We start from the raw sequence: 21,041 nt of genomic DNA, 5'->3' as shown, positions 1-21,041 counted from the left end.
TTTCATTTTATGCGAACAACACAGCTCGAGATTTAGCTTTTTTTTTCATCCTGGTGCTGTTTTGATTAATTCCATGTTCAACCCTTCGATGTCTAATGCGTACTTCATTGTTATTTTTATTGTAAATTTTGATCTCAAAGTAAATATCTATAGGGTATAAATATAGAGTGCACTGTCGTCCATTGTTTTGCTTAAGCCCAACTGTCCATGGGAATGCTTAGCAGTCTCAGCCGTGAAAACCCTAGGTTAATAGTAAACTGCCGTAAGTTAGACCTAATAGCAAGATAAGAAACTGGACAAAAATAGAAAATTAATTAGCAAAACGTCTTACCAAATAATGCGTACAGGAGGTTAAAAAAATTACAACCATGGGATTACGGAATCGATGGCTGCTCTCGCCCTGCGCCTGGTGTCTGGTTCATTCGGTGAGTTCTCTACCTATTCAAGTGAATGAATTTGAATTTTACCTGCAGTTAACATTTTCTTTGGCACCAGCAATTTGACCATCACCGAGCAGGGAGGCGAGAGCCCAATCGAATCAAAGCATTCGCACCTACGACTCGTAGCGCAGTAGCCTAGAGAGGTTGCAGACAGGTCGGTCCTATCTCATCCGCGACCATGTCTGCTGCTTGTTCTGTTTTTAATTCAAGGCTTCTGTGTAAAAAGCCTTTAGGTCTCATTGGTATTCGCTTGGACGTTTTTCTTCCCACCACCCCAATCACTTGTTGAGCAATTTGGTGTATTCCCTGTTGTACTTGGTGTGCTCGGTGATATAGTTCTAGGCTTCTGTTGAATGGTGACTGTTAAAAGGCTCATGGCTCATGGCGTAAGGTGAAGGGTGAATGGCTTATGCTTAATGTTTCAACAAGCTCCCTTCCCTGAATGGCTTTCAATCAAAGCAGACCCTGGAGGTGAGGCCTCCGGAAGGAGGATACATAGCAGTAATATGGTGTATTTGGGGTGCTTTGTGCATTTTGGGAACATGATTTGGAATGAATGTTGAGTATCCCTATTTTTGGCTGGTTTTTCATTGGTCCTCTTTGGCTGAGCTTCGCATTTCCTCAAGTCGTCGAGCTCTCTAGGGTTTTACATGGGTTTCTGCGCGCAGTTTCAGTAAGAGGAGATTAAGCCCGCGTCAAATATCGCTGGAAATCACTCAAATGGCGGAGGTTCGAAACCTTTTGGTTCTTTTAGTCCCCATCGTTTTTGCTTTCATTTTATGCGAACAATGCATCTTGAGATTTAGCTTTTTTTTTCATCCTGACGCTGTTTTGATTAATTCCATGTTCGACCCTTCGATGTCTAATGCGTAATTCACTGTTATTTTTATTGTAAATTTTGATCTAAAGTAAATATCTATAGGGTATAGATATAGAGTGCACTGTCGTCCAGTGTTTTTCTTAAGCCCAACTGTCCATGGGAATGCTTAGCAGTCTCAGCCGTGAAAACCCTAGGTTAACAGTAAACTACCGTAAGTTAGACCTAATAGCAAGATATGAAACTGGACAAAAACAGACAATTAATTAGCAAAACGTCTTACCAAATAATGCATACAGGAGGTTAAAAAAATTACAACCATGGGATTATGGAATCGATGGCTGCTCTCATCCTGCACCTGGTGCTTGGTTCATCCGGTGAGTTCTCTACCTATTCAAGTGAATGAATTTGAATTTTAAAGCCTTTGAATTTTATTGCAGCACTTTAAGCAAAGAAATATTAATATTTTTAATACACAGAAGAATTAACATTGTTAATGCACAGAAGAGAAGAAAGTTGGCACCTGTAGCAAGATATGAAACTGGACAAAAATAGAAAATTAATTAGCAAAACGTCTTACCAAATAATGCGTATAGGAGGTTAAAAAAATTACAACCATGGGATTACGGAATCGATGGCCGTTCTCGCCCTGCGCCTGGTGCTGGTGAGTTCTCTACCTATTCAAGTGAATGAATTTGAATTTTAAAGCCTTTGAATTTTATTGCAGCGCTTTAAGCAAAGAAATATTAATATTTTTAATGCACAGAAGAATTAATATTGTTAACGCACAAAAGAGAAGAAAGTTGGCACCTGTTACATGCCCACAAAAGCCTCTAGGAAACCAAGAGCCTGAGACGATCCTTGCAAGTCGGTTTGGAAGAACCGCTTAAATAATCTAAGCGGGGAATTTTGCTTTGCCCAGTATCTTCCCACTGAAAGTTCCAAGAAAGTGGCAGCTCTCGCCCTGATAATGAAGGATTGTTACGGAATCGATGGCTGCTCTCGCCCTGCGCCTGGTGCCTGGTTCATCTGGTGACTTCTCTACCTATTCAAGTGAATGAATTTGAATTTTATTGCAGCACTTTAAGCAAAGAAATATTAATATTGTTAATGCACAGTAGAGAGGAAAGTTGGCACCTGTTACATGCCCACAAAAGGCATAGATGTGGTGGCAGGCGTACATGTAACGGTGGTACATGCGGTGGCAGGATACTACATATGCTATTGTATTGTAGTAGTGGTACATGTTAACATAAAATGTTTAGGATTTAATGCTAATATTAATTCATATCATTTGCATATCGTTTCAAATGGTGGTTTACTATTTATTTTACCATAAGCTTTGGGCTCATATGCCTCGGTATGAGGCCAAATAAGACGATGCAAATTGACACTGAAATTTCATTGGCCGTAAAAACTCGACTCAAAAAAAACATTAAGCTATAAGTCATATAAGTCATAGAATATCACACAAACTAATGCTAAAGTCACCCATTTTGATTACTATAGTCCCTAGTCATTGCTAGATGGCAGGGACTAATAAGTCGATTGTTAGCTTCACATGAGGTTTGATTGATAATTTGTAGAGAAATTTCCTTTCACTTTGATTCTATCTCCACTTCGTAAGAAATGAATTAGAGTGTTTAGCCATGTTAGTTTTCAACCTTGTATTGATTAAATATTTTCAACCTCCATGTTTTACGTATGGATTGAAAAACATTCAATGGAATTTCTACTTGTTAGTACATGGTTGGGAATTAAAGGCCATTGATCAATTATTTCCAACTATATAGATTGAAAAAAAGAGGCAACGTTTAAGTCAATTGTTTTTATCTCCAACCATGTATCAACGAACACTTTTCAATCCTTCTTACATTATTGAAGGAAGGAGAAAAGAAACGTGAAGTAAAATATGACAACATTTTTCCTTTTTGGTCAACGATTGGAAATAAAACTATTAATATAAACATGGCTTGTTGATAAATTTTAAACCAAAAATTAAAAATTTGGTGGCATAACTACTATTAATTTATAAAATTTAAACAAAATACATAAATAAAATTATGGTAGAATTATTGTGGTTGGTTGATAAAATTTAAGCAATAATATAAAATTAACTATATAGTTTTATAATTTATGTAACAAAGAAAAATGAATAAACCACCTGAATCTAAGTTTAAATGTCATTGTCGAGTGGTGGTGGTTAGCGTAGTTGTTGGATCAAGGTGTAAACATGGGTACAATAAAGGTTGCATTGAGGTTTTTCAAATGTTTATGGTTGTTGTAATGAAATAAGGCATTCAAAACTTGTTTAAGTTTTTTATATAGAAAATAAGAGTCTCAAATGATCCTTTAACGTTAATCCATGTCCTAACACAATAAATAAATTTACCTTAGTTCGGGTTCTAATGCTTGATAGATGTATAAACCTTGATCAAGAGTCCATTGATTCTAAAAAATCAAGGGCATGTTTAAGTGCTTGATTAGAGTCTTTGAAGCTCAATTGAGTACTTAAAAAATACATTGATCAAACATGTGTAGACCATTTTCATATTTTTCCTTGCCTAATAGTGTGATTGAGGTTATGGATTCATCCTTGCCTAACTTCTATATAGGACATATTAAGGATGACTATGACCAACCTAAGTCATCCTACAACTTGCATGGTCACTTCTTATTGATATATGATTATGATTTTTACCTTTGTTATTTGATGTGTTAGCTCTTTTGATGTCATTTCATGTGATCAATTACTACATAACACATGAACACAATAAACACCTTCAATCTTGAAAATAAATTATTTACACATGATTTGAGTTAGTATAATTTTACCATTAACAAAGATTTTATCAATTTTGGTTGTCTAATTATGTGGGTGCACTAAGCCTCCAAATTATAAGATATTAATAATAAGTAAATAAAATTGATGCTATGATTTACCAAGGCTCATCATAGTTTATAATGGTAATAGTAAGATAGTATCCCATGAGGTACCATTTCATTGTGCGATACTATATATAATTTTATCTCCGAGATTATTCCAATTTACATTAAATCAATACTCTCTAAATATATATAACATGAACCATTTCGTTTTCTAGAACATCATCATATTCAGGTCATTGTTTCTATTCCGCAAGAATTCCTACATTCCATCAAGGTAAAAAAGAATCCTTCGATATTCATGAAATTAGATTTGATAAAGGCTTATGACTGTGTGGATTGGGTATTCTTACGAATGGTACTACACAAGACCGACCTTTCTATGGGGAATGTGGATTGGATAATGGTGTGCAGAACTTCAGTTAATTATGTCATCCTTCTAAATGTGGTTCTTTCGTGGTTCTTCTCTACTTCACACAAACTTCGACAGGGATGTTCATTACCCCCTATTTTATTTTCATTTGTGATTGATGGTTTATGTATAAAAATTTTAGAGACACATAATTGTGGTTTATTTTCAAGTTATAAGATCACTTGCAATGTTTCAGTTACCCATTTGATCTTTGTGGATTATGTACTTATTATGGGAGTGATCTAGGTTTCCAAGTGGAAACACATTATCAAATTGTATACTCCTTCAGGGATGCAGCGGGGCTCTATTTAAATAAATTAAAGACTATGTTAATTGCAACGTCCCCTTTGGAGACTTTTGTGGTGGAAATTGGTAAACTTTTTGGGATTGAATTGATGCCACTAAATTGTGGATTCAAATGTTTGGGTTTCATTTCGAATCCAAACTTTTATTGTAATTGGGACTGGTGTTGGTTGATGGAAAAATTGAGAGGAAATTATCCTTATGGTTACATAGATGGCTCACCATTGGGGGTAGGTTGATTCTCATTCAGTCAGTACTACAAAGTATTGTTGTCTATTGGATGCATCTTTGTAACACCCCCTCCTAGGTCTACCCAAAGTAACCATGCCAACCAGGGTAAACATGAGGAGAGATGCTACTACAATGAGATTTGACCTCCTATGTCTCCTCAAGGAAGTAGAATCAATGGCACATCACATACGGTCATCCAACATCATCAACAAAACCCTCAGGAGACAAGTCAGCCACTCAGTCAACCTATCCCTTGGTCTTGCTATTATTCTGCAACTCTTAAAACATAGTCGCTCTCTTGCTATGGACAAGGGAGCAACCATAAACCAAAATCTGCTCTCACAGGCTTCCTTGCTAGTTACTATGGACCAAAATTGCCAGTTGTGTGCTAGCGACCCCAAGATTTAAGCCAATTTTCTAGCCCATAATCCCGGCCTCTACCTAGTACTTTGTCAGGCCTTAAAATGCCCATTTTTTCATCATACAATACCATTATTCATACCCTAGATTCATGTATTTTTAAACCATTTTGTATCATAATTCCATAACTTGTTGCCAAATACATATATTACACTCTATGGTTGGTTATCATTAGTTTTATTTACTCTTCTATGATTAAAAATGATTTTCTAATGAGGGTTTTACTAAGTTCCTTTGTCGTAGGGTTCCATCGCCGATATTCTTCACAAGTCAGTTAAACTAGTTACTACAAGGTTGAATACAAAATGAAATTGTTATAGGTGAAAATGTGAATTTTGTGATCAAATGGTGAATAATATCAACATTTTGAGACTTGCACGATGCTCAAAATACGCTCTTTCATATAACCCAAAAATCTTTTGGCAAAATTCATCACCAAAAAGAAGTTAAGGTCAAAACGACTCTTAAGTACATAATCGCATTGAACGTGAACGGTCTGAACGGGTCAAGTTGGGTTTGGTCTTGAACAACTTTTTCTAAATGGCCTTGTGCTAAATATGGAAATGGTTCCTCCATCCATGCATTCATTAGAATGAATCCAACCATAGGCTATTCAAAGGCTCTTAGAAGAATTATATATTGCATGATGCATCTTTTAGTTTGTTGTTATGTTTTCTTTGGCAAATAGTTATTCGTTGTTTTCATCAACAGCTCTGTAGAAAGCCAAATCTCTGCATGTATGCTAAGGAAAGAAAGGAGTACACAGAGAAGACTCTTGGTTATTTTTTTTAAAGTATACTCTATTAAGGAGATGTTACAGTGATGTATATGATATTTGTACCTACATTTTGAATCGTAATATAATTTTGTTTCGGCGTTGAACTTCTTGTGAGTATTATGGTTTTGTTTTAATTTTTTAGCATTATTGAATTAATTTAACTTGTTCCAGGAGTGGCAAGGGCCCACCACCATCTGGAAACAAGTTTTGCAACCAATGTAGATCTTAGGACTGTGTTTGGTTATTATTCACCTGTGTGATTACTAAGATTTTTGAGTTACCATTTTTATTTTGTACTTAAATTTTCACTATGTTTTATAGATTCGAATTGAAATAAATAGATCTCGCTTCTCGATTGGTTTAGATCAGCAAAGGTTTTGTTGGGTAATAATCCTTAGTGTGTCACTGGTTTCCTTTATGTAATTACATAACACAAAAGCATTTGGGAAGCATTCTTAATTCAAGAGTATGCAGGTATTGATTATGGTATTTGAGATCTTGAAATGAATTAAGTTTATGCTCTGTCTATTTCCAAGTCCTGTAGCATTGTGTTTAATACTCAAAGTTGTTTAATGTCTAACTTGTTGATTCTGAACCCAACAATGTCAGAGAAGTATTGAATTAAAATTGAAATATAGTGTGCATTAAGCATAGGTTTTCGGATTTTCTTGTGATAACGTTAAGTCCAGAATAGGAATAGAGTTTCTAAGTTTATTTGCAGCAATTTTGAATTAGAAAAAGATTTTATATTTTAATATAAGTGTGTTAATTTAGGCAGCATGGGAACATTAATTTGAAATTGTCTTTTTGACTCTTTGTAGAATTGTGGGTGTGAACTAGATAGGATTAAGAGCTAAGTTTCAATGCTTATTGATTTGAGTGATCCCAGGAATTAAATTAGTTACAATTTTGTTTGAATCGTGATTATTTTCTGCATTAGAATAGAGCTTATTTCAAATGCAAGTGTGATTACTTTCCTACATTACATTAATATTACTTTCTTGGATTAGATTAATCGTGTTTATTTTCTAGCATTATGTTATGGTTACTTCATTTCATGTGTGGTTACTTTTTTGTACTAGATTAAGTTTCATTCCATTGCAAGATTGGTTACTTTTGACAGTAGAGTTCCATTTCCTTACATGTCATTTGTTTCGATTGCTTTGAGTTTTATAATTCGATTGCTTGAGATAGCATTACTTTAGAAGCCTTTGCATTTGAATGCATTTTTTTGATTGAGCCAAAGTATATTAGAAACTTTAGAGCTTAGTTTAGATTTTGTATTCATTAGTTTAAGTTAGATTTCATATTCATGAACATAGCATAGATTTAGTGTTCAAGCTTTTTGATTTAGTGATCATGTTCTTCGAACATAATGCTCTCTTTTGATTAGCCTTAGAACGATTGAATGAATGTTTTCATTGAACATAGGTTGAATTCCATAGATAGCTTATGAGTATTGTGTAGTTAATGCATTAGTGTGGTTTCATTGTAGTTAAATTTTAATTGCATTAAAATTAAGTTTGATTGATTTAGATTGAGATTAAAATTATTTATTTGCATTATGTACTTAATTCAGAAATAGGAATTTGATATTAATCTAGGTTAGATGCTCTAATCCTGTGTTACCTGTGCTTGCACCTCTAATTCTTATGACCTCGGATTGATAATATAATGTTGGAATTATAACACATATAATTTCCCCAACATTTTTTACATCATTTCTAAGGAGGTTCTAAAGGGATTAGAGCGTAGTTTCTTTCACAATTTTCTGTGTGGTGAGGATTTTGTAGGACAATCAAAGGGTAGAGAGAGTACGGTAAGACGTGAATGAAGAGCCACACATCCACTATAGTGGGGTTGCTCCAAAGTTTGGTTTTCCAAGTAAGAAAGTTTGGTGAGTTTTATTACAATCAGTTTTTATTCATTTAGATTAAGAAAAAAGTCAATCTCTTTATCTATAAATCATTTTTGGTGTACTGTAAGAACCCCCAAGTACTAATCCATGTGTGGAGACAAGGATTTCTAAACTAGCAAGCGTGATTCAAGGATGATTAAGAGTTTTAAGGAGTTGTCTCAAATCCTAGCAGCAGTTGGGGTCTCTGCCTCTCAGGAGCATATCTTGACAGCAGTCAAGAACCTTTCTACCTCTCTAGAAGTGATCAAAGAACCTAATTTCCATGAGCCACAACCACATGAAGAGCTATAATCCTCCAATAATCATATTTTCCAATATTTACAGGAAACTGAGGACTTATGGACAACATCTAATGGAGAGAATCCCCTAAAACCAGAGATCGAAGAAGCCAAAGAAGAGGACATGCAACATTTTCCAAATGAAGAAATGGAACAAGACCACTATGATTACATCGAGCATTGGTTCCAAACCAGTACTCCAAAAATCCATCATTCTCTTATTCACACCTTCTTAGCATCATATAATTTTCAGTTGCTAGTTTTACATGCTCATGTACAGTGTAAAGTTTATCTATTAAATCTGAGCATGAATATATCCTTGTACCAGATCCGCACATGGCTTCACTGGAAAATCTCTTCAACTTGAAGGAGGACATATTTTCTCCAGTATAGTAGGAAAGTTAATAAATAAATAAATGAAAATAGTAAAGAGAAAAATAAGTCCTGATAAATGGATAGGGACTTTTCTTAAAAAACATGTAACTAGTGGGCAAGGTTCACAATAAAGTTTGTAAATTTGTATGATTTCTTCAAATCATGTATCTTTCAAGTCATTATGTTTGTACTCGAGTTGGTTGATGTGGGATTCCTTAAGGCCCACCTGTCGACAAGCCTTATCCCATCGACATCAACACATTATCTAGGATTAGGGTTAGGGTTAGATAAGGTACTTGGGAGCCTGCATGCCTTAATGGCAGGTATCCTTGTCATCTACTAAGGAAATACATAAATGTTTATTAGTGGATGAATTTTGCACTCCATTCGACTTTGACAAATCTATTCATGCATAGTAGAATGTACCTAGTGTCTTGATTTCCATTGACCGATCAAAGGTGGGATATCTCACATTGGTTAACGACTTCTACAATGTTCGGTAATCCAACGATTCTTTCTTATGTTCAACATCAAAATCATTTATTCACATATGCAAGATTGCACATATGGTGTGTAACTGGTGAAAACTATATGGTTTTGTGATCTCAACATAGATTTGCAGCAGTTTGAATTTTTGTATTACCATTTCTATTGTCAATTGTAGCAGCAGTCACCTTCCCTTAATTTTTTGGGGACATATAACTCCTCAGGCATGGGGGAGAAGGGGACCTTCAGTTCATCCTTCAGCTCTTAAGTTCATCCTTCAACTCTTCAACTCATACTTCAGCCTTCTTCAGTAGGAAGATCAAAAGTCACATCAGCTCCAGCCATTCCATGATTCACTTCATCTTGCAGCACCAAGCACATCAATAAAAAGGGTAAAACTTGAGGTAAAGTTGGCTTAAGATTATTTAATTCATTAAATATTTAAGAAATATTTTATGAGTAACCACCACATATTCCTTATATTTTTTTTCCATAAACCCTCCATTTGCAAATTCCTTTTTCATAATAGAATGCATGCTACTCTAATAAGGTCATAATCATGAAAATAAATTTATATTGGTTCATGTAAAAAAAGCAGTAACTACAGTGCCTTCCCCTCCTACATTCACACGTATTGTCAATTGAATGTATCCAATAGAGGATGAAGTCATTGTTCCCTTTCAGAAAGGAACCATCCATAAGCATTGGCCTCCCAAAAACAGAGTATGAAAGCACCTATTTTACCATCTCTATCACCACCTTATATCCTCCACCATTTTCATTGCCACCTATCTTCTCATTCATCATTTCCTCCTACCATATATATTGTTTATCCTAAATTTTTATCGCTTTCAAAATAAAATCAAATAAAATCGATGGTAGTCAAATAAGAATGGTGTTGCTCCACAAGAACCAAACCTGCCCAAAGCCATGATGCCATATGTTAACCTCACTCTCATGTGATGAAAATAATTATAAGTCCAAAATAATTAAATTAATTAAAATCAAGAAAGTTGGATTTAATCCTACCTTTCTAGATTGAGTTTGTTCCTCATGGTTAGGAGTCAGTTTAGGCTTAGTTGATTGAGATATTTTCTCAACCATAGTGTCCAATATAGACGTACTATCTTGAGACAAACTTCCTCATGTATTTATTTGTGTTATTATCATTATTTGTATATTACATTGAAAGTGTGAGGAATATATTACAGTGAGGCTCTCAAGTCTTTTCTGCCATGTCTGATTTGTGTATATGTCTATTGTTTATTTTATTAATGTTTTATTAGTTTATTAAATTCCTTCATGTGGTATCGAAGCTCCCCTTCCCACTTCTCTCCTCATTGAATAATTCACGGTCTTTCATGGGCCAAACTGAGATAGGTAGCCACCTAGAACCATCCATGTTCTCATTGAAACTGTAATCTTCATTCATGGTTTGAATCTATGACTACTTTGGCATATCATTCCAAACAGGTACCTCTGCCTAGAATTTTGGTCCTATTGAAACCTTTTTCCTCGAGATGTGCTCGAAACTGCTAAATCCATAACCTGCTGTGACATTGAGAATAGTAGGCAATTTTTGAGAATGTTGTTCCATCTGATGATGGTCAATAGGGATTGAAGAAGTCATGTCGCACCGTGTCTGAACACCAAGAAGAGATGAAGCTACACAAGAAGAGGGACAATGTGCTAGTTGATGGAAGTCATTTACCGGCACAGGCATTTCGTTAATCATTTGTATATCCAAATCTTGGCTCTTGGCCTCTGCAGGCTCCTTGTCATAGGTTAGATGAATCTTCTGTTTCTTCTGAGAATATTGTTGGTGGTCAGCCCCATTGAAAACCAAAAGCCTTGCTCTTTCAGCCCTCTTAAATCACTCCTCCACCCACTTCTCCCCATTCGACCAACCCTGCAGCCCTATGCCAGGGCTCATAGCAACACACCTAATCCATTCCAACATTCCGGCAATAACATCATTATTAGCCTCGACCCCGCCACTCCTAGACTGTTGCTGAAAGGTCACAATATCACCATTATTGTTGGTTGCCCTGAGCTTGTGCAGCCATCTCTCCACCAGATTCAAGTACTTGTCAAAGAAAAGCTTCAAGATAGGCCCACAAGAGGGCTCTAGGCCCAAATTATCAGCCACGTTGCCCCACTTTCCCTTTTCCGTGAGACCTAGTAACTCCCCAGGATTTGAACCCAGGCGGATAGGTCGTAAAGGTCGACGTGCTTGCCTTCTGCTATGAAGACTGAGAAGGGCCTGGAACGCGCCTGGGGATAGCCTTTCAAGAACGTCATCAGAATTTGATTGAAAAATTACTGTTGTAATTCTTGCTCACTGACACGACAGTTGTTGCTACTATTGCAATTGGCCATCTTGCATGCAATGATTGGGTCGACCACCAATCAATTCCTCGGCAATGCAAGAAAAATTCCAAATCATGGAGCTCGGAAGAGGAGTGCAAGTTTTGGGCTTTGGTGAGATTAAATCCCGCCTCGCTTGAAAATAATTTCTAGAGAGGTCCACATATGCAATGTGCATGGTCTTCGTGGAGAGGTCTGTGTGAAACCCACCAGAGATTTTCTAGAAGAAAATTTTTTGAAGCTAGGTGTGATGACAAATTCCAGCGTGAGCCTACATATCATAGTGGAAACTTGGTGAGCCAATGTTATAAGAAAAAACCAATTTTTTATTCTGGCTATACAACAAAAGACCAAATTAAATCCAACCTAATCCAACCCGTGAGGCAAGTTTAAAAATTGTTTAAAAGGTTTTTTAATTAAAAGGGGTTGTAGTCAAAGTTGAAAGGGTCATAGTTTTCCAAAGTTAAAAATTCTAATATTTTAAGAAGAGTGGAGAATATAGGAGGGATGAATGGCTTTAAAAAAAGGGGAAACCTTTAATAACTTTTTATAAAGTAACTTCATACAAATCATTACATTATTTTGAAGAAAAGCATGATCATAAATTCTTTTTAAAGAGTAAATTTTTATGAAGAGATAAGAATGTAATAGTGAGGACATATTTTGTAATTTTTTGGAGAGATAAGGAATTTTATATTGTTTGTATATTGGAGAGATAAGGGAATATTTTTAAAACTTATTGTTGTAACTCAAAGTAATATTTTACTTTGAGAGGGATTGAGTCCATAAACATCCATATTTTTTAAGATGAGTTGCTTCAAAGGGTTGCGAGCTTGTTATTATCATTGCTTGGGAAGTTAAAGGTTGATGTACTCAAATAATTAATAAAGACTTTTTTTTGTGGTGTTGAAGTGTCCTAGATCTGCCCGAAATTGAATAAGGGGATCTTAGGTACACCTTGTGTATTGATTGATTGCGCATGTTACGTGTCTAGTTTTGACACTACCATTATCTTATTTAACACACACAAGGAATCTAAAGCAAGTGAATGAAACAAAAACATTAATCAAAACACCTGAAGTTAAAAGGTTGCAACGAGCATTCAATCAAGCACAAACAATCACATGCATTTGTGAAACTACAACACATAATCAAAATTGGAAACATCAACAAGAAAATTCACACAATGCAATCAAGTTAATGCAACTACAAACTCGTGCATCAACATTCAAAGACAATTTTTCATTGTATAACTTGAAAATAAATTTATTTTTTGTAAGTCAACTTGTAATCAAAGTCAAATTGAGTTGAATTGTAAGGGTGCATTCTCGGTTGAAACCGACACCCAAGCTTTTAATTGATAGGGAGTCAATTAAACCCAGTGAATCCATTTTTTTTAACTGAGTCATTCAAATCATTATAAGCATTTCTCTTAGGTGAATTTTCGATAGTATTCGACACCCTTCTTTTGATCAATCAAGAGTGTGAGTTCAAGCAAGTTCAAAGTTCACAATATCAAGCGAGCGTGTCAAAAGTCATAATGGGTAAAGGACGAAAATGTCTTCAAAGTCTGGAACAGGAGATTAAAGATTTTAACGATTGCAATCATGAGTTATAGAGCACAATTGAAATACTGGAATGGAAGTTGAAGCAGAATCAAACCTTAATCAATCAAATGACCAATACATTAGAAGCAGCGAAAGACTTTCAAATTGAGCTCGAAGTGAAAGAAAAACCCATTCATGCACTTCAAATTAAGTTAAGTGAAAAGCAAGATTTACTAGATGCACAATGTGTAGAGAAGACATATGCAAGTTGTGACACAGAAGACCTCATTACAACAACACATGAAAGTTGTGATACAAGTGATCTTATTCAGCATATTAATGAAGGTTGCAACACAGATGATCTAATCAAGCAAGTTGATATAAGTTGTGACACAAGCGATCTCAATCAACCAAGTGTACTACTTAATGATGCAAAAAGTAGTACCAAAGATCAAATTGATCACTTTGATGCAGCATGTCAAAAAGATGAACTTTCAATGCTTGATGCCCAGTGTGACACAGAAGGTTTAACAAATCAAGGACAGGATGTTAGCAGCAACAACAAGTATGAATAACAACAACAAGATATTCTTTCCAAGGAAGTGATCAAACCTTGAGAAGAAATCTCCTTCAACAAAGATTGACATGGCCTAGGATACAACAAAGAAAAAACTTTGTTGGTTCCATATTTCTCAAAACCATTTCAGTTTGTAAGTGTTGGCTTTCTAGACAGTGATTAGAATATGGTTAAGTGTAACCATTGTAAATGAAATGGCCATATGGAGAGTACATGCTTTGACCTCCATCCTTGTCACCATTATGGAAAGAAAAATCATTCATTTGAAAGATGCTGCAAGCGAAATCAACCATCCAGAGTGAAGATCAATTACTCATGGATTCATCCTTGGAAGTGGTCATATACATTCAAACAGTTGTCTATGTGTTACTGAAGGATTCAATCTTACATGAATATCAATTCTATAGTAAAATGAAGATGGTGAAACTCTCCTACACCTGAAGGGGGGGAGTTTAGAAATCAAGTGAAAATAATTGTCTCTCATTTCAGTTGACAAAGGGGGGAAAGGATAATGGAATTGAAGGTGGTTTTCAGACTGAAAGTCTCGACAACATTAGAAAAATCAGCCAGTGGAAATTCTTCGTTGAGTCAGCCATTGGGCATCTTCAGGTCAGCCAATGGGCATCTTCAAATTAACCATTGGGCATCATCAACAAATCAGCCAGTAGGCGTCGTCAAATTAGCTAGTGGGCATCATTTACAAATCAGATAGTGGGCATCATCAAATTCGCCAGTGGGCATCATCAACATTTTTTCAGTGGACAAAGGATGCTGATTGAAATCAAAGGACAAATGGATCCTTTTGTAGCTCGGAACATGATGGAGTTGTCAAGGAAATTTTTAGAGATGACTCAGACTTGTAGCTAACTCATGTTCTCATCGGATTATAGTTTTTCAGCATCCAGCTTTGGCGGTTTTTCAGGCTGTGTTTTTGAGGATCAATAGTTTTAGCATGAGAACTTGGAAGATGGTTCCTGGTTCTTATTTTGGACTTGTCATTGAGGGGGGGGAATGTTAGCCTCACTCTCATGTGATGAAAACAATTATAAGTCCAAAATAATTAAATTAATTAAAATCAATAAAGTTGGATTTAATCCTACCTTTTGAGATTGAGTTTGTTCCTCATGGTTAGGAGTTAGTTTAGGCTTAGTTGGTTGAGAGATTCTCTCCACCTAGTTAGGCTCCTAGATTAGTGTTTGGTTGAGATATTTTCTCAACCATAGTGTCCAAGATAGACGTACTATCTTGAGACAAACTTCCTCATGTATTTATTTGTGATATTATCATTATTTGTATATTACATTGAGAGTGTGAGGAATATAATATAGTGAGGCTCTCAGGCCTTTTCCACCATGTCTAATTTGTGTCTATGTCTGCTGTTTATTTTATTAATGTTTTATTAGTTTATTAAATCCCTTCACCATAAAATCTATAAATGAGAGAAATAATTGTTTGCATGAGGACATGAAAATCCTCAAGCATGGGGGGATGTTGTGCACTAAATATTCCCATGTTTTCATCATACAATACCATTATTCATACCCTAAATTCATGTACTTTTAACCCATTTCGTATCATAATTCCATAACCTACCACCAAATACATATCTTACACTCTATGGTTGGTTATCATTAGTTTTCATGACTCTTCTATGATTAAAGATGATTTTTCCATGATTTTCCAATGACGGTTTTGCTAAGTTCCTTTGTCGCAGGGTTCCATTGCTGAAATTCTTCACAAGTCAGTTAAACTAGTTACTACAAGGTTGAGTTCGGAACGAAATTGTTGTACGTGAAAATATGAAGTTTTTTATCAAATGGTAAATAATATCGACATTTCAAGACTTGCATCGTGCTCAAAATACCCTCTTTCATGTAACCCATAAACCGTTCGGCAAAATTCATCACCAAAAGGAAGTTAAGTTCAAAACAGTTCTTAAGTACAAAATCGCATTGAACGTGAACGGTCTGAACAGGTCAAGTTGGATTCGGTCCTAAATGCCTTCTATTGAACGACCTTGTGCTAAATATGGAATTGGTTTCTCCATCCATGCATTGATCAGAATGAATCCAACCATAGGTTATTCGAAGGCTCTCTAGAATAATTAGATATTGCATATTTTAGATTTTTGTTATGTTTTCTTTAGCAAAAAGTTATGATTTGTTTTCATCAACATCTCTGTATAAAGCCAAAGCTCTGCATGTACACTAAGGAGAGAAAGGACTACACATAGAAGACTGTTGGTTAATTTTTTGAAAGTATACTCTATTCAGGAGGTGTTACATTGATGTATATGATATTTGTACATGCATTTTGAACCGTAATATAATTATGTTCCAACGTTAAACTTATTGTGAGTATTATGGTATTGTTTTAAGTTTTTAGGCTTATTGAATTAATTTAACTTGTTCCAGGATTGACAAGGGCCCACCACCACCTAGAAACAAGTTTTACAACTAATGTAGATCTTAAGACTGTGTTTGGTTATTATTCAGTTGTGTGATTACTAAGATTTTTGAATTATCATTTTTATTTTGTACTTAAATTTTCACTATGTTTTATAGATTCGAATTAAATAAATAGATCTCACTTCTCGATTGGTTTATATTAGAAAAGGTTTCATTAGGTAATAATCCTTAGTGTGTCAGTGGTTTCCTTTATGTAATTACATAATGCAAAATCATTTGGGAAGCGTCCTTAATTCAAGAGTATGCAGGGATTGATTATGGTATCTGAGATCTCGAAATGAATTAATTTTATGCTCTGTCTATTTCCAAGTACTGTAGCATTGTGTTTAATACTGAAAGGTGTTTAATGTTGAACTTGTTGATTTTGAACCCAACAAGGTCAGAGAAGTATTGAATTAAAATTGAAATATAGTTAGCATTAAGCATATGATTTCAGAGTTTGTTGTGATAAAATTAAGTCCAGAATAGGAATAGAGTTTCTAAGTTTATTTGCAGCAATTTTAAATTAGAAAAAGATTTGATCTTTTAATCTGAGTGTGTTAATTTACGCTGCATGGGAATATTAATTTGAAATTGTCATTTTGAATCTGTTTAGAATTGAGGGTGTGAACTAGATAGGATTAAGAGCTAAGTTTCAATGCTTATTGATTTGAGTGATCTCGGGAATTAGATTTGTTACAATTTTGTTTGAATTGTGGTTATTTTCTGCATTAGAATAGGGTTTATTTCAACTGCAAGTGTGATTAATTTCCTACATTAGATTAAGATTACTTTATTGCATTATATTAAGCCTGTTTATTTTCTAGCATTAGATTATGGTTACTTCATTGCATGTGTGGTTACTTTTCTGTACTAGATTAAGTTTCATTCCATTGCAAGATTGGTTACTTTTGACAGTAGAGTTCCATTTCCTTACATGCCATTTGTTTCGATTGCTTGATATAGCATTAGTTTAGAAGCCTTTTCATTTCAATGTATTTTGTTGATTGAGCCAAAACAGATTAGAAACTCTGGAGCTTAGTTTAGATTTCGTATTCATTATTTTAAATTAGATTTCATATTCATGAAGTTAGCATAGATTCAGTTTTCATGTTTTTTTATTTAGTGTTATTGTTCTTCGAATAGAATGCTATGTTTTGATTAGCCTTAGAGTGATTGAATAAATGCTTTCATTGAACATAGGTTGAATTCCATAGATAGATTATGAGTATTTTGTAGTTAATCCATCAATGTGGTTTCATTGTAGTTAAATATTACTTTCATTAAAGTTAATTTTGATTGATTTAGATTTAGATTAAAATTGTTTATTTGCATTCTGTACTTAATTTAGAAATAGGAATTGGATATTAATTTAGGTTAGATGTTCTGATCCTGCGTTACATGCACTTGTGCCTCTAAGTCTTACGACCCTGGATTGATATTTTAAAGTTGGAATTATAACACATAATATTTCCCCAACAAACTTGTTGTAACTTCCAGAATTCATTAAAAACATAATAACAATGTTGATAAATCAAAACTCATCCTCGGGACTAAGCCTAAGCATCCCCAACTGGGAGAGACACTCTGTGAAACACTTGGCATCAATGCAACCTACAAGTCTAGGATACATGACATAACATAAATGACTAAAACAACTTATGAAAAATAACTAGAAGGATCGCCTCCTTCTCCATTGAACTACTACATCATTAATTAGGTCTCGCATCCATCCATTTAAGGGTTACAGGTAAATATATGAAATAACCATGACATGAACAGGTCATTCAACCATGCTTATAACCATCATAAACCATATAAATATCAGAGATATGATATCCATTAAAGCCACATATAAATCAATGAAAAAGTAAGAGAACTTAGCTTTTATTGATCATAGGAAAATCTAACCAGGTTCGAGACTTCCACGTACCACCCGACCATAGACATGGCTGAACCGAATCTCTCTTTCAACCAATCACCCCCGTGGCATATTCCAAGCATTAATGCGGTATCTCTTAGAAAAACCAATCCAAGAACAACTAATGGAATCCATAGGTTAAACCACCTCCACCCTCACCAAACCAGGATCACACCAAAATCGATGCTCTGATCACAACCGATTAGAACTTGGAATTCCATCCAGAATCCATCACTATCCTTGAGTAATTTTCCATCTCCTTGTCTCACAAGCTTTACCGCAATCCAAACCCAGATCACTAGGCCCTAAATCGAGACTGCTCCCTCAGGATTTATCGTGTATCGCACCAAAACCTTTCAAGGGATTCCTGGGCCTTTGGGAATGAACCTTGAGACCACCTCTGCCCCAGATTTAAAAATCCATCCAAAAATTCCAAAGCTCAAAATCAAGATCAACATCATGTTAGTGTCTATCAGTCTTGCAAGTCACTAGTGATCAAATGTGCTCTTTCAAAAAATTTGTTAGGGTCCTAGGTCAAGTTTTTTTATGGTTTCAATAGTTCTTCAAATAAAAAACTTTTATCATTGGTTGGCGTGTCTAGGTCAGTGCTACTCCCTTCTACATTTATGGTTATCATTATTCATCATGGTCATGTCATTTTTCAAGTGTTACAAGTTATGGATCAGTCGAATAATCATATAGGTCTTAGTCTAGGTCATCACTTGTAATTGTCATCATTATGTCAGTTTTAAGCTTTAAAAAATCCATTTTTATGGTCTTGAATCCACACATAAGGGAGTTAGCATCTTATGAGGCATATGAAATAAAGGTAAATGTACTAATTCAGCTTATAAAATTATTACTGCAAAACACATCACTTTGGTTTCAAAAGGGAGGATGATGCCATGCCCTGACATATACAAAAGATGAAATTTACTCTTATAAAGACCATACAAGCATTTCTATTTCTCATTCCATTTCCATTGAGCACTAACACATCAACAAAGGTCATCTAATCACGTTCAACACCAAATTGCAGCTTCAAAAGGCGTTTTCTACAATCTGATATGTTTTCACTCCCAGAAGCAAGGATTTCATTTGCAGGGGTTTTCTGGGGCTAGTAAAGGTTTCATCAGCTGATTTGTAGGTTATTTGAAGCTATTTCCATCTTCTTTCATCATTGTTTTCATTGTTTTAGTGATCCAAACCTCCCACAGTCTCCACGCTGTGTTTTGGTGGGTGAAGCTCCATATTTCGAAATTGTAAACAATTAGGCTTAGTTCCTTACCAATCCTATCCTTATTCATACCCAAATACACTCCCCACAACCTTCATTACCCTTCCTCAATCATTTTCCTAAACCCTATGCCTAAACCCTAGTCTCCACACTACATTTTTGGCAGTTTTAGGGTTAGGACCGTGTTTAAATTCCCTACAGCAATCCCTTCACTATTTTCATCATTTTTCACCTCCCTAAACTTCCTAACACATCTCCCTACCTCCCCAATATTTATTACCTGCATATATCTTCCCTAACCCCTTCATTCCTTCACATAAATATACTAATCCCAATCCTCTGCTTGCTCTAAAAAACTTTGTTTTCCCATCTCTGTGGTTGGGGTTTTTTCTTTAAATTTATGAAAAATGGAGGGAGGAAAGAAGCCATACAACAAAGGATGTTAGGTTTCAATTTTTGAGCCACTTGATATGAAAGAATTTAGGTCTTCAGCATTTTCCAGACAATATTTCCAAAAGGTGGGGTGTCTAGGGTTTTGTGAGAAAATTCAACAAGTAGGATATCATGCTAGGTTAACCATTCCTTTTTCCACAAACCTTAGAATTGATAAGTTCAAAATTGCAAGTTTCAACTTCATCATTTCAACCAAGGCCATATCTACAGCTACAGGGATACCAAATGAGCGAGCCATCTACACCTTTGGAGCAACAAGACATTAACAAATGCATTGAACAAGATTTTGAGAAAAATAGGGAGTATTGGCTGGATAAAGTTAATTGACACTTAGAGAAGCTCCTTAAAAGGGCAAACACAACCCCCAACTTGGAAAGGCACATGGATAGACATTATTACACAAGAAACAGGGTTTCCCAAATCAGAATTCAAAACTTAAAGAGAAAACTAAGGGAAACCCTAATTCAGCAAAACAAGGGGAAAATCTTGATTTGTTGGATGAGGCTTCACTAATATATTGAATAATCATTACCTAGATCCAAGGAAAAAATTTCAAACACTTTGAAAATATTTTGGAATTTTTTGAATATTTTGGGCATTTTGGAAATTTTACATAGTTTTTGGGCAGAAAAGGTAGTGTGTCCCATGCTACGTTTTTGTTGGAGGCCTCCAAATCAAATTTTTTTTGCATTTTTGGTTTCCTTATGACCTGAAAATTAAATTTATGTGACCGAAGATCCATGTCAGTGCCTTTTCCTAGATCAAAAAGTCAAAAAATACCAAAAAACACCTTTCTACCATGTTTTTAAGAGACACGCTACATTTTTTTAGTTGTGGAAGAAATGGTTTTTGGAAGTCTCAAATTAGTCGTTTTTAGTGCTTGAATATTCTATGGTGTAGTAGACAGACAGAGCTTTCTCAAGCATTTTTCATATCTTGATTTGGAGCTCGGTAACCCCTCCAAAAGTCATTTACAAGAAGCATGCTATGTTTTCTCCAAGCATGCTATGTTTTCAGGCAATTCACTACTTTTTTTCTTGGAACTCATTTTTCTCATTTTTCTCAGTCCAATTCGAATTTTGTTGATGTAAATTTTCATTTTAGGGCTTGTGATGATGCATTGAAGTGTAATTATGTTTGTCAAAGTA

Source organism: Pinus tabuliformis, chromosome 4_2 (assembly GCF_031772625.1).
Source record: "Pinus tabuliformis cultivar Carrire ecotype Pingquan chromosome 4_2, CPIR1, whole genome shotgun sequence".
NCBI classification, from domain to species: domain Eukaryota; kingdom Viridiplantae; phylum Streptophyta; class Pinopsida; order Pinales; family Pinaceae; genus Pinus; species Pinus tabuliformis.
Note: the sequence above shows the minus strand (reverse complement) of the source record.